Source organism: Ranitomeya variabilis, chromosome 3 (genome assembly GCF_051348905.1).
Source record: "Ranitomeya variabilis isolate aRanVar5 chromosome 3, aRanVar5.hap1, whole genome shotgun sequence".
Taxonomy (NCBI): Eukaryota; Metazoa; Chordata; class Amphibia; order Anura; family Dendrobatidae; genus Ranitomeya; species Ranitomeya variabilis.
In genome coordinates this window covers 50,821,828-50,837,006 of record NC_135234.1, presented here as the reverse complement: position 1 = coordinate 50,837,006, position 15,179 = coordinate 50,821,828, and the positions used below count along the sequence as shown (strand labels likewise).

Sequence of the window (15,179 nt, the reverse complement as noted above, 5' to 3'; positions counted from 1 at the left end):
ATAAGGACACATACGGCGCCAGCGGCTCAGTATTGGGGTATCAGGTGCAATAATAGGGACACATACGGCAGCAGCGGCTCAGTATTGGGGTATCAGGGGCAGTAATAGGGACACATACGGCAGCAGCGGCTCAGTATTGGGGTATCAGGGGCAGTAATAGGGACATATTCGGCAGCAGCGGCTCAGAATTGGGGTATCAGGTGCAGTAATAGGGACACATACGGCAGCAGCGGCTCAGTATTGGGGTTTCAGGAGCAGTAATAGGGACACATACGGCAGCAGCGGCTCAGTATTGGGGTATCAGGTGCAGTAATAGGGTCACATACGGCAGCAGCGGCTCAGTATTGGGGTATCAGGTGCAGTAATAGGGTCACATACGGCAGCAGCGGCTCAGTATTGGGGTTTCAGGAGCAGTAATAGGGACACATACGGCAGCAGCGGCTCAGTATTTGAGGTATCTGGGGCAGTAATAGGGACACATACGGCAGCAGCGGCTCAGTATTGGGGTATCAGGGGCAGTAATAGGGACACATACGGCAGCAGCAGCTCAGTATTGGGGTATCAGGAGCAGTAATAAGGACACATACGGCAGCAGCGGCTCAGTATTGGGGTATCAGCAGGATGAGGAGTTTTTGCAGGTCGGGAATAGATGGTGATGGGGCTGGAATGTGAGAAGTGAAACGTGTCTTTGTTGTATTCTCTGTAGCCGAGTCCTGGCTGGAAGAAGTTGTCATGTCGGTCTGGGCCAGATGGAAAAGACGGGAAAAGTGAACGATTCCATCAGAAAGAACGTCAGCGGTAAGTCATTATCTGTAACTGTGCTGTGATCTCTTATATGTTCTGTAGGGCTGGTATCTACCACTGACCATATGGCGGTAATATCAGTGTTGGTCTTTGTGGAGATGTTTTTTTAGTTACAGGAGGATCATCGGCTGAGGTTATTATACCCACAATTACAGTGCGACATCGTAGTTGTAATCAGGGGTTAGGGGCCCATTCAGATGTCTCGCTTCCCTGAGCTGAACCCCTAGCTACGCCTCTGATTCAGCCTGCCTAGTAGCCGTAAATGATGCAGCTGCGACAATGAAAACTAAATCTCCGAACACTAACAAATACTTGGAGACCACCCGAGCGTGCCCGGGAAAACGCGACCAACGAGTATACTCTCTCATCACTAGTCCTGATGGATAAGCACATCCAGCGGTCTCCTGAAAGTGTAGATAGCCTAACTTTCATCAAGATGAACAAGTCATGGATCTCCAATGACTTTTGCACCCCAATAGCAGACTGGTCAGACTAGTCGATGGTGTTTTTTGTGTGCTGCATTGATCTCACATTATTGCAGTCTGTGACACTTTTGTCGTGGCTTCTGTTTGTGCTGCTGTTACTGCTGCTGATGTTGCTAACAATTTTTTGAAATGTGGAGACTCCAAGTTGTGTCTCCATTTGGTGGGTTGCTGTAGTGGAAGGGGTGTAGAGCTCTATTATACCATTTATACTCTGGAGAAACTGATGACACTTTAGTGGTGTTTGCCCCTAATTTTTGGAAATGTTTGGATTCCAAGTTGGGTCTCCTTCATGTGTGTTGCCTGAATTTGGCAGAGCTCTCAGGGCACTAGGCTTAAACCTGTCACTCATCCACCTGAAAAAGCTAGAAATACTGGCCCAAGACCTGTCCCAGGCCCTGCCCCATGCATCCATGCTTCGAAATTATACTACTTGTACTCTGGGTCAGTTGGGCGGTTGGAGAGTCATGACGTGGTGGGAAGCAAGGGTAATTGGAGGAACTGTACTTTGTGTGATGTTAAGTTGGATGAAGAAGAGGGAAGGCTACTTAATGCAGCACTTGCCATCCACTGGAGCACATGCTCTTTCTGTCCCTCATCTATAAGGTGCACCGTTGTGTGGCTGCCAAAGAATTGGAGTTGAGTAGCCCATCTAGTAGTAGAAGTTGTCTGTTGTCTTTGGATAGGATGAGCCGGTGTTTGTTCAGTAGAGCTTTCAGTAACATTACCACCTATTTTACGTATACTTCGAACACGAAGCCTATTCCCCCTACCAGGACAACTTTGCTTTTTTCCACTCATGTTGGATATACTCTTCCCCTCTTTTAACCAGCTGTTTCACAACCCTCGGCCCAGGATTTTCAGTCACCTGTCACTAAATTAATAATCAGTATTTATTGGCTGGACCACAGAATTAGCACAAAAGATTTACATGCTGAAATATGGACTGGTGACTGGACTACATAATTAGCACATAGGATTTAGGTGCTGAAATGTGGACTGGTGGCAGGACCACAAAATTAGCACAAACTATCTTGGTTATGAAATGTGGCCTGGTGCCTGCACCAGAGTATTAGCCCAAATGATTTTGATTATGAAATGTGGACTGGTGCCTGCCCCTATGTATTAGTAGAAAAGATTTTGATTAGCAAATATAGCCTCCTTCCTGTACCACACTATTAGCACAAACGAGTTAGATGCTGGAAGGTCGATTTCACACAGGATCCTATCTAGCTGAATGAACTGACAATAAACCGCCTATCTAACTATCTGACTACAGTATTTGCAGCCTCTCTGCACTACTACACTGACAAAATAGAGCAAAAACAACATGTCTGCTTTTTATATGGAGAGGGACATGTGACCTTGGCAGCTAAAAGTTCTCTTCTACTGTTTTAGTAGTACTGTAGTTTTTATGTTTTGACATAGTAAATGTAGGTGATACATGTTTTCATTATTGAAAATTAGGGCAGTAAAAATGTGAAATCTCATGGCAAAAATGGCTAGAACCATTCATATGGTATTTTATATAATGAAAATGATTGTCAAATGATTGATATCTGAAAGCTGCCACTTGTCATAATGAATCCAGTTAATTCATGATGAAGAAGATTGTGTGATAAAGAGTCATTACGTCTTATGAAGTACACTGTATTAATGAAAGGTCTCAGACTCTGTGAATCATTAAAAAGGTGCATATCAAAAGGGTTTCTTGTCTAATGCCATGAGGAGATTCAAAGGTGTCAGAGTTGTGTTTCCCACTTCACACAGCTCATGGTATCAATGTGTGTTATCAGTGATTTCACATATTTAAACTCTTAAAGTCACTTTTTCATGACATGGTTAGTTTTTATGTCTTACACACTTAGTACAGCTACCTTGATGCTGTTAAAAATTGTGTATAAAAAGCAGTATGGCTGAGAGGAGTCCAAAAATGTGCCAAGTTTATTAATAGTGTGCACCAATTTTTGGCACAAAATATTGCAGTTATGTATTTCAGTGAGAGGTGAAGTAAGAGTTTTACATGTCTATCAAGTTGCACAAAATGTATTAAACAGAATAAGCCTTGGCTTGAGACCATAACAAGTGAACACCATGTACGTTTAGAGGAATAGGGTTTCTCCTCTATCATAGTCGGAATTTTTCACTTGAAGAGTTGTAAAACTATAGTACTGCTGAGACCTCAAATAGATCTCAAATGAATAGGACCTAAAATCTGCAGTTCATTGGCAACATCCCCTAGACATTGAAAGGAGCTGTGCTATTCAACACTGTTCAACATTTACATCCGTCCACCAACGGAGCTAATAACAGTTGATCGGTAAATGTGTAAGGTGTCAGACACCCCATCTATCTGATATGGATGACCTATTGTAAGACTAGGTTATCAAATTTATATGTTCATACAATCCCTTTAAGGAGGACCTATTACCTCCTGAAAAATGCAATGAATTAAAAAAAGATCTTTTTCAAGTCTATATACAGAGTAAAAGTTACAAATGTCTTTCTCGAGTTTACTTAAATAAGCTCTGGCCTTTTCAGATAAGGAAAATGAAGTTGGCAGAAATTGGATTTTCCACTGTCTTACTACTTGGACAGCTATGTAAAACTTCCTGCTTCTTAGCTGGGACACACCAATGTGTGGCAGGAGACTGTGTGCAGCATTTAATCACAGGGGAGATCTGTGCTGCTATTCTATTATATGCTGAATGCAGTTATATATGAAGCTCTGTAAGAAGGATTCCTGTGTGTTATGGGGAAGCAGCAGCAGCATGAGGACGCTAAATGAAACTACAAAGGTAAAAGTTGTCACAGCCTTCACCTTAGTGTAGATCCAGAGGGTTCTGTGTGTATGTACAGTAGTGAGAGATTCCGAATAATCTTTTTGGAGGCAGCTATGTCCTCTTCCAGTAGTCTAGCGAATAATCTTTTTGGAGGCAGCTATGTCCTCTTCTAGTAGACTAACCATTCACAAGCATCGATCTTGCAGTTTAACCCTGTACAAACAGTTATGTCTTTGTGATTTAGCTGGTCTGCATAAAACACAGGGCCATCCTATTACATGAATGAAGAAACTTTTTTTTAAAATAAATCTGTTGCTCCAACGGCCATGGAGCCAGAGGGGATTTAGCCGAGTAGTTTGGGGCACATGTAGGACTTTTTTTTAATCTCTTTTTATTCTGTTGTTTGTGAGGTAGGATGTAGAAATAGACGGCAATTCTGCTAATGTTTTCTATTATGTGACTGCACGGCCCCTTCACACGACCTATCATGTTTTTCACAGATGCCACGTGTTCTCTATTTGAGCTACGGTGCTGCACTCATGTCCCTGTTTTCCCAGCAGCACAGATGACAAGGGCCAATACAAGTCTATGAGTCCGTGTAAACATGCCGTCCGTGTGCCGTCCGTGTTTATCATATATAAATTGACACACATTGACACACATATATATACTGTATTTATATTTAATTCAGCGCTAGATTGCAGAAAAGCCGGTAATTCAATTGCCGGCTTTTCATTTCTCCTTCACAAACCCAACATGATATGAGACATGGTTTACATACAGTAAACCATCTCATATCCCCTTTTTTTGCATATTTCACACTACTAATGTTAGTAGTGTGTATGTGCAAAATTTGGGCGCTGTAGCTTGTAAAATAAAGGGTTAAATCGCGGAAAATATTGGCGTGGGCTCCCGCGCAATTTTCTCCGCCAGAGTGGTAAAGCCAGTGACTGAGGGCAGATATTAATAGCCTAGAGAGGGTCCATAGTTATTGGCCCCCATGGCTAAAAATATCTGCCCCCAGCCACCCCAGAAAAGGCACATCTGTAAGATGTGCCTATTCTGGCACTTGGCCTCTCTCTTCCCACTCACGTGTAGCAGTGGGATATGAGGTAATGAAGGGTTAATGTCACCTTGCTATTGTAAGGTGATATTAAGCCAGATTAATAATGGAGAGGAGTCAATTATGACACCTATCCCTTATTAATCCAATAGTACGAAATGGTTAATAAAACACACACACATTATTTAAAAGTATTTTAATGAAATAAAGACACAGGGTGTTTTAATATTTTATTATACTGGTAATCCACCTGAAGACCCTCGTTCTGTAAAAAAGGTAAAATAAAAAATCACCAATATCCCATACCTTCCGTCGTTCTGGCAGTCCCATGATGAAAATCCATCTGAAGGGGTTAAATCATTTTACACCCAGGAGCTATGCTAATGCATGTGTGCTCCTGTCTGTAAAATGTTGTGAATGAATGGAGTGAGTTATATCAATGTGCATTTTTTCTACTAGACAGCCAACCCCTGCAATGTTTGGAGGGTGGGGGTGGTTGTTTTTATCAAGTAGTTTGCACCTGTGCCGCTCCTAGCCTTTATCAGTGGAGGCCTGCTGCATCCTGCTAAGTGTGCATTTGTCATCAGACAGGGTTTTGGGAAGGCCGTATCTCATTGTATGTATTTTTTCTGAGTTTTTTCTATGTTAGCTGTTTTTTGATATTAGTGGTAGGACCCGCAATATTATGAGGACCCTTGACGTTGGGTTGCGGGCTTACTTTATTTTGGCCAAAATATTAAACCAATACCTCATATAGTGTATGTGTTTATCATATGCATACATTTTTTTGCACTATATCATATCCTTTTTTGCAGGATGTGGCCAGGCCTCTTTATGTTGGTTAGGTTTTTCTGGGGTGTCTGTCACTGTGTGCTGCATATTATAGTGCTGGGCAGCCCGCCTGTTAATACAAGGGGCGTCATTAATAGGTTGCATACCAGACACTGTTCACCACACTTATCAGTGTGACTGGCGTCCTATGTGAGTTATATCAATGTGCATTTTTTCTACTAGGCAGCCAACCCCTGCAATGTTTGGAGGGTGGGGGTGGTTGTTTTTATCAAGTAGTTTGCACCTGTACCGCTCCTAGCCTTTATCAGTGGAGGCCTGCTGCATCCTACTAAGTGTGCATTTGTCATCAGACAGGGTTTTGGGAAGGCCGTATCTCATTGTATGTATTTTTTCTGAGTTTTTTCAAGGTGACATTAACCCTTCATTACCCCATATCCCACCGCTACACGGGAGTGGGAAGAGAGTGGCCAAGTGCCAGAATAGGCGCATCTTCCAGATGTGCCTTTTCTGGGGTGGCAGGGGGGCAGATATTTTTAGCCAGGGGGGCCAATAACCATGGACCCTCTCTAGGCTATTAATATCTGCCCTCAGTCACTGGCTTTACCACTCTGGCGGAGAAAATTGCGCGGGAGCCCAAGCCAATTTTTTCCACGATTTAACCCTTTATTTTACAAGCTACAGCGCCCAAATTTTGCACATACACACTACTAACATTAGTAGTGTGGAATATGCAAAAAAAAAGGGATATGAGATGGTTTACTGTATGTAAACCATGTCTCATATCATGTCGGGTTTGTGAAGGAGAAAGAAAGAGCCGGCAATTGAATTACCAGCTTTTCTATAGAACCACGCTGCGTATTTCTCACAAGTCACACTGCTGGTCCGTGTGTAATCCGTATTTTTCTCGCCCCCATAGACTTTCATTGGCGATTTTTTTGCGCAATACGGTGACAAATGCAGCATGCTGCGATTTTCTACGGCCTTACAAGACCGTATAATACGGATCAGTAAAATACGGCGGATAGGAGCTGGGCCATAGAGAATCATTGTACCGTATGCAATCCATATTTTCTGCACCTCTCATACGTCCGTAAAACTCACTAGTGTGACGCCGGCCTAAGAGTCTGTTTACATGGTCTGACTGGTGGTAATGATGATTGGTAAACCTGTGCTGATTGGCAGTCTTTTAAATGCCTGATTACACAGGCAGACAAGAGTAAACAATGTACAATAGATATATACTTGATTAAGAAAAAGAGGTGCTGGTCAGTTTTTTTTATTTTTGTAGTATACTCCTTTCTGAATGAGCACTCCTCCCATCAGCCTAAGGCATTTTATATTAGAGCTGGATCCTGCCTGCCCATAAATTTATAGGCTTTCAGCCCAGGAGAGGCATTTAAGATTAGGGTCCCATCAATGGGGTACACCTTGTCAAGGATGATGGGATTTCATGACTTGGTCAAATTGTGTGCTAAGTACCTTTATTTTTTTTTTAAATATTTTCTACAGCAGTTCCAATGTTAAATATTCGATGTTTGCATATTATAGTGTTTCAGAGTGCAGTTGTATCTTCTTGGTTACAAATCTACGCTAGATCACCCAGTGTGCATAGGCCACCATATTTCTTAGCAGTGTGAGTCCTGTACACACAGGATAATGCACCGTCGAGAACACTGAACTTTTGTGCTGCACAAAAAATAATTTTACCCAATGAAAGAGCATTTTTCTCGATCATCGGCTAATTGGCAGCCTGTTAGGGAATATGGATGCCTATTTCACCTTCCATTGCCTTATATGCAGCAATGTATCCACCAACAAATCGGAGATCATCCTTAATTACAAGTTAAGCTCTGATGCATCTTAATGGTTTTTCACAAACATCTGCAGTCATGTGACTGCAGATCTGTGAATCCTCACATCTCATTCACTGAGATGATTCTCTGGTGCCGGCAGTGAGACTGAGCGGTCATGTGTCTGCAATTATGTGATATGCATAATTTTGGATACAATCCGAATAGAATTGCATGGCCTCGCTCAGTACAAGGGAATTGAGTGAGACCACCCACGCACTTCATGTCAAAGAATCACTGGGAGTATGCGTATCAAATATAGTACCTTCAGTCACAGCTGTGCCAAACATCTGTGGAGAAAATCACTTTTAGCAGAAGACTTCATCCACTATAAGTTCATGCTTAAAACTTATAACTCTGCGCTCCATCTGGCTAAACAAGTCTACTTCACCAGCCTCATCACATCACTGGCCAACAATCCAAAACTACTCTTTGAAACCTTTCACTCCTTCTCAAGCTCTAAAGTACAGGCCCATAGGGATGGTGATGGTGATAGCATCAACCTCAGCGCTGATGATCTGGCCATTTATTTCCTACTCAAAATCAATAATATATGTCAAGGCATTTTTGCACAATCCCCTCAGAACCTGGATCCTCTTCCCGCCCGCACCTCAAGTTCTTTTTCCATTTTTGAGACTGTCACAGAACAAGAAGTGACCATGCTCCTTACTTCTTCTCGCCCTACAACCTGCACCAGTGACTCTATTCCCATCTCCATCAGTCCCTCTCCCCAGTTGTCACTACCGACCTAACTAAAATATTTAACCTCTCTCTTTCTTAGGGTATCTTTCCCTCTTCTTTCAAACACACCATGCCATAAATCCTTTACTTAAAAAGCCATGCCTGGACCAGAACTGCACTGCTAACTACAGACCGGACTCTAATCTTCCCTTTATCTGCAAACTCCGGGAATGCGTGGACCACTCCCATCTCATCTGCTATATCTCAGATAATTGTCTTCTTGACCCATTACAATCTGGTTTCCGTCATTCACACTCTTCTGAATCTGCCCTTACTAAAGTCTCTTATGACCCATTAACAGCAAAATATAATGGTCACTGCTCCCTGCTAAATCTCCTGGATCTATCTGCAGCCTTTGACACTGGATCACCAGCTCCTCCTGACCATGCCCCGCTCTATCAGCCTCAAGGACATCGGTTTCTCTTGGTTCTCCTCCTATCTCTCTAAGCCAGTGTTTCTCAACTCCAATCCTCAAGACCCACCAACAGGTCATGTTTTCAGGATTTCCTTAGTATTGCCCAGGTGATGGAATTAATGCTTGAGCAGGTAATGAAATTATCACCTATATATTAATTATCACCTGCAATACTAAGGAAATCCTGAAAACATGACCTGTTGGTGGGTCTTGAGGACTGGAGTTGAGAAACACTGCTCTAAGCGCTCCCTCACGGTATCTTTTGCTGGCTCTTGTTCCCTCTATTCTTCCCTTTACTATCAGGGTTCCTCAAGGCACAGTCCTAGGTCCTTTCCTCTTCTTCTTATATACTGCCCCTATTGAACATACCATCAGTAGATTTGGTTTCCAGTATCATCTCTATACTAATGATACCCAACTATACATCTCTTCACCTGACATCACCCTCACTTTGTTATAAAAATACCATAAAATCACATGATCGCTCAGTCTCGCTGCCAGTACTGGATAATCCTGACAACATGCTCCGTGCATGATGTGAGGATTCACAGGTCTGCAGTCACGTAGGGTGGGGCTGTACACGTTCAGGAAAAACCTGGACAAACCCTTTAACTGAATATTAGAAAAAGAAACATAACCGAAGGTTGATATTAAATAAATTCATTACCACTAACTTCACGGAGTAAAGAAATTCAATGTCAAATACTACATTTTAAACAATACTAAAAAGAACATAAAAACGTAAATCTTGTATAACCGTGATACATATTATAACGTTCGGCTACAGCGGGGCTGTGTTTCTCATTTCGCTGTCTCTTTTTCTGCCAAGATAACTGGATCGATTTACCTGCAGTTGCGGAAAACCATTAATATTTTGCCACACTCTGCGCCAGATGACAAACTGAGCTCAACTCCATCTGTAATATAAATATGTAAGTTGTGGAAAGCATTATATACTGGGGTGCAATGTTAGAAATGACCTGATAGTAGTTCTCATTCCCCTGTACAATGAAAATAGTGGTGATATTCTTTTACAGAAGTAGCAGCGCTGAGTTCGCGATTTAGCGATTTCGCACAACTCATCATGATGTCATCGGGATTTTTTTTTAAAGAGTTCACGTCAATCTACAAAAAAAAGAATGAAAAATCAGCTCTGCTACATACACATCTACAATTCTGATACCATGGTATTGGAGATAATTTATAACATTATGGCTGGTGCCAGTGTCATGGTGCAAAGCAGAAAGGGAAAAACAAGTGAATAACAGCGTAGAGGCAAGTCTTTGTTTCTCCCCGGCCATCACCGTCTCTACTAATGGATATAGCTTTAATAATAAAAACCTACCCTCTGGTAATGACGCCGATCAGAACTGAACTTGTAAAAAAGGCTCAGAACACGGACGATTTCACATCATGACAGTGCGAGTAAGGTGCCAAATAACAGATTTCACTCCTGGCTTGGAAAGGTCAATGTACTTACAGGCTTTTAAATATTGAAAATTGATATTCTTCCCAAAATAAATAAATATTAAATCCATAAATCGAGGGAGGGATAGAGATTCCTCGTCCGGGCGCCCTCCTTACCTCCCCCCCCTCTTGATTTTATTTCATTGTGCCAGCATGAAGGTTCAGCTTTTGCTTACTGTCGTGGCTGAATCTGCAGTCATAACAGTCATTTAGTTCATGAATATGTTAATCCTGTGTCCATAAAAAAAAAATGACTCAAATTAGTGCGGAGGTTCCCACTATGCAGCGTTACATTTAAATAATTCGTGAAAAAACACGCTTCGCTATCCTGTCGCTTTATTTCACGCGCCAGAGAATTAGCACAATAGGTTTCCAATTAGGGAAGGTTTGAGATATGCCATCTAGCTTTATGTCGATTTCTTATTTTTGTCGGGTACATTTTCGCCTTTTAAGAAAAATAAAATAAATAACAAAAATAATAAATAAATATGTATATATATATATATATATATATATATATATATATATATATACATATATATGCACACACTTTTTTAAAATATATATTTTTCTTACCCAAGACCTTTGACAAATTAGGCACATTCAACCCTTCCCATAATCTAAAGCGGCAATCTTTTTTTTCTGGGCACATTCTCCCTGTTTAGATATATATATACCGTATATATATATATATATATATATATATATATATATATATATATATATATATATGTATAATTTTTTTTTACCCAAGATCCTTAATAAATTTGGTCCCTTCTTGCAATCTAAAGCACATTTTTTTTTTTTAGGGGTACACTTTACTTAAAAAAATAAAACAATAAAAATACACACATATATATATATATATATATATATATATATATATATAGCATATGTATATATACTATATGTACCGGTATATACATATATATTTTTTTTAATATAAATATTTTTTTCACTCAAGACCTTAAATTAATTAGGCGTCTTTAGCCTTTCTGGAAATTTAAAGTGGCAAGTTTATATGCTAACATATCCCCAGAACATCAGAGGTTGCGTTACCTTCCAACGACGGTGCGATAAGCCGTAATGAGCCGGGTTAATGAGATTATTTCAGCGCACATCTCATTCATCTAATGTTTAAATGCTGCCTGCGTTGAATAATTTGAGATTTTCCATATAGCGTTAAGTAGGGAGTGGGTTTTTTTTTTTCAGCATATGAATATGACGTGCATTATTACAGTACGCACCACCCACCGTTATGGGGCGGATTATGTACAGCAATTAGGCGGTTATAATTACGGGAAAGGAATTAGTCAGCCTGTGCTGCTTATCCCCCTCTCCTCCTTCCTATTGAATATTAAAGACCCAGGGATCCTAAGATATACAGTACATGAACCTGAGCTATCAGGACACAGTGGCCAGGGCACCTATTGTGTCATCGCTGCAGAATGCGGCATAGTGATTGGACGCTGTCTGCAGCACATAATACCGCCTGGTTATAAAGGACTTGTCTAGGGAAAACCTTTAGGTACTTCATTGTCTGCTAAACTTGATATGACTGCATTCTTTTTTATCAGGGGGGTCAGACAAGCTGAACTGTACGAGCCGAACAGATTTTCTTCTCTCCCTACCTCTTTTTTTTTTTCCCTTTCGACACCATTTTGCATAGTTGTAAAGAACGCTCATTAAAAGGCGAAAAAACATAACGACAGAATCGTAATTAGTTTTTCGGACCGCCGTTATGGGCCAAATGCCTTTTTTTTTTCTTCTTTTTTTTTTTTTTATTGCATGGATATCCAATTTGTTAACGAGGTAACGAAATAAGATTTCTTTAATTATTTTTTTGCTCAGTAATTAGTGTAACATTAATAATCTCTTAGAATGGAAATCTAAGATTTTTTTTACTTAATAATTTAATACTAATAATCTCTTAAATTGGAAATCTAAGATTTTTTTTAATTTTTTTACTTAATAGAATAATATTAACAATCTCTTAGATTGGAAATCTAAGATTTTTTTATCTTAATAATTAGTATAGCATTAATCATCTCTTAGATTGGAAATCTAAGATTTTTTTTATCTTAATAATTAGTATAGCATTAATCATCTCTTAGATTGGAAATCTAAGATATTTTTATTTTTTGCTCAATAATTGCTATAATATTAATAATCTCTTAGATTGGAAAGCTAAGATTTTTTTATTTTTTATTTTTTTCTTAATAATCACTGTAATATTAATATTCTCTTAGATTGGAAACTTAAAAAAAGGGTAAAAAAAAACATAAACGGGACAATAGTGGTTCGTTTGTCTGCCTTTGCATGCGGATGCTGCGCTTTTATATTTGTTTTGTCAAATACCTTTTTTTTTTTGTATTATAGACAAATGTAAGATTGCAGTCTGGGCTGAGTGCCAAGGGCTGGTATTTCACAGCAGTGACCGCCTAGCAGACAAGAGCTGTGGGAAACAGGAGAGAGACTCCGGCTTTAGGGTACCACTGCTATGGAGACGCAGCTGGGATGATGAAGATTTGCATTGAAACACCGAGCCAGCGAGACACAACATGTCTGACTCGAGGGCTGCCCGAGCAGTAAGACTGAGGAGCTCGCAGCCAATCCGGCCATGCTGCACTCTTCGAAACCAGCTTTCCATCTCAGCCAATCAGTGACATCATTGGTGAGAAACTCATTTACATCATGCGGTAATGAACCTTGTTTAACATATTTTTTTGTGCGATTAGGTATCCCCATTAATTATTCTGCCAGCATAATTTGAATCACTATGCAAAAGAGTTGGCCCCGCGCCATCGTGTGCCGTCTCTCGTTGCCACCAGGATTATTCCATTTCTTTTTCTTTTTTTTGTCCCATCCCCCACCCCTAGATAATATTTTAACCCTTTCATCCTTCCCGTTTGCAAATTTCCCCCTGGTCGCCCGATATTAACCCAGCGGCAAAACCACTGCCGCTTTTTAAGACTTAAAATCATCGATGTATTTCGCCCTCCAACGATATAAACATTTGATATACGTCTCTCGTGGCCTCAATTTGTCGCGATTTTAATATATTAATCCGCGGGTGAAACCGTTATTGAATATGTGTGATCCTTACCCCTCCTCCGTATACTTGTCAACACCTTATTTGCATCTCTTCATATAGGAATTCATGCCCCAGGCAATGCAAGAATGTTCTCGGGGGTGGGGGTGGGGATAAAAAAAAAAAAGGGTCCATGCATGCTGAGAAAATGCTCATTATAGGTAACCTTCGCAAGAAGAAAACATTAACGTCCCCTCCTCATTTAAATAAACCATAGGCTAGACGTTATATCTTCTTGGTCTTATCTTGTTCTAGAAATTATTTCTGCTCGGAATAAAGAAAAAAATAATACAAAAAAATCCTGATTTTTTTGTTGTTGCTTTGTATGCGTACAAGGCCTTAAAAAGATAGGAAATGCATTATGCGAAGAATTATTATTATTGTTATTATTTCTTTGGGAAACGGAACCGTACATTGAAATGTGTCAAAATAAAAAAATAAAATAAAATAATAAAAAAATTGCAAACCTTAAAAGAACCTTGAAATACATCTCTATCAGCCAATGAGCAATGAGACCGAGAGATAATCAAGCGTGCAGTCACTGTGAAAAGAATACAGAGGACGTGAAGGGTAAACTGTGGCTCCTTCAATGCGCGCTGCATTCCATCATCTCATCATCAGTATTCTGTGTGCGGCTGTCTCAGTTCAGCCACTCGCTCCCCTGCTGCAGATCCTGTAATTTGAATCATGCGTAATAATATATTATCCTTCTGGGGGCCTCTTTCTGTAGAAGAGTGGTTTTATACATTCTGCTGTAAGAGGAGTCCTGGCTCCATGCCAGCGCCTGGCCATTATTCACCCAGGCAATCAAGGCTGCCTTCCTTAAGGAATAACATCTGCACTTCAGACTGTGCCAAAAAAATCCTCCCCATGTTATAAATTAGAATTTCTTGGAAGTAAAGACACTTAAAATACTGTGTCGGATTTAGGAAAAAAAAAAAGAAGTAGGATCCATTTTCAGAATTCGCCTTTCCATGTTTTTGCATGTGCACCAAGAGACTACAATGCAGGAGGGCGGGCAGATAGGATTGCTGCCTACTTGGCGGTGGACCAGATTTGACGTGTTTTGGAGAGAAAGAATAATGGAGCTGGGACATTTTATATATGGTTTTTGTAAATTTTTCCTACTTTATCTGAGGTATACAGGGATCATACGGCGTGATTTCCTCTGCCGGTCTCTCCAGCCCATGTTATTGGAGAACACCTGTGTCTGTCTAGGACTGCAGGATCACTGTTCCTACATCTGACTCTGGGGGTCGCTTTTGTCATCGTTGAGATTTTCTTCCTTTTTTACTGTGGAGCTTATTGTTTGACGTTTCTTTTGGCTGTATATTTTAATACATAAATAGCTTTTCTTCTCTTCTAATTCTTCTTCCTATCTTCTGCTATTCTGTATTTTTATTCTTCCTTCTTTCTATCTTCAATCTTCTCTTCCCCCTTTTTATTCTTCTTTCTATCTTCTTATCTTTCTTCTTTTTATTCTTCTATCTGCTTTCTTCTTTCTATCTTCTATCCTCTTCTTCTTATCTTACTACTTTTTCCTGCTTTCTTCTTTCTATCCTCAATCTTCTCTTTCTGATTTCTCCTGTCTATCTCCTCTTCCTATCTTCCTTCGTTTAGCCTTCTTTCTCCTTTCTTTTTTCTATCTTCTCTTTCTGATTTCTCCTGTCTATTTCCTCTTCCTATCTTCC

General features: G+C 40.2%; 1 long non-coding RNA gene across 3 annotated transcripts in view; it reads left to right on the top strand.

The window, feature by feature from the left end:
• Positions 1 to 11,871: 11,871 nt before the first annotated feature.
• The window catches only part of LOC143815131 (uncharacterized), a 610,659-nt gene continuing 607,351 nt past the window's right edge, over positions 11,872 to 15,179 (top strand). For 2 of the 3 annotated variants that reach the window (XR_013223685.1, XR_013223683.1), the window contains exons 1-2: positions 11,872 to 12,209; positions 12,777 to 13,071. This is a non-coding gene — a long non-coding RNA (uncharacterized LOC143815131). Of the gene's footprint in view, positions 12,210 to 12,776; positions 13,072 to 13,664; positions 14,627 to 15,179 lie in introns of those variants that run through there. The other variant, XR_013223684.1, reaches the window with a different exon arrangement.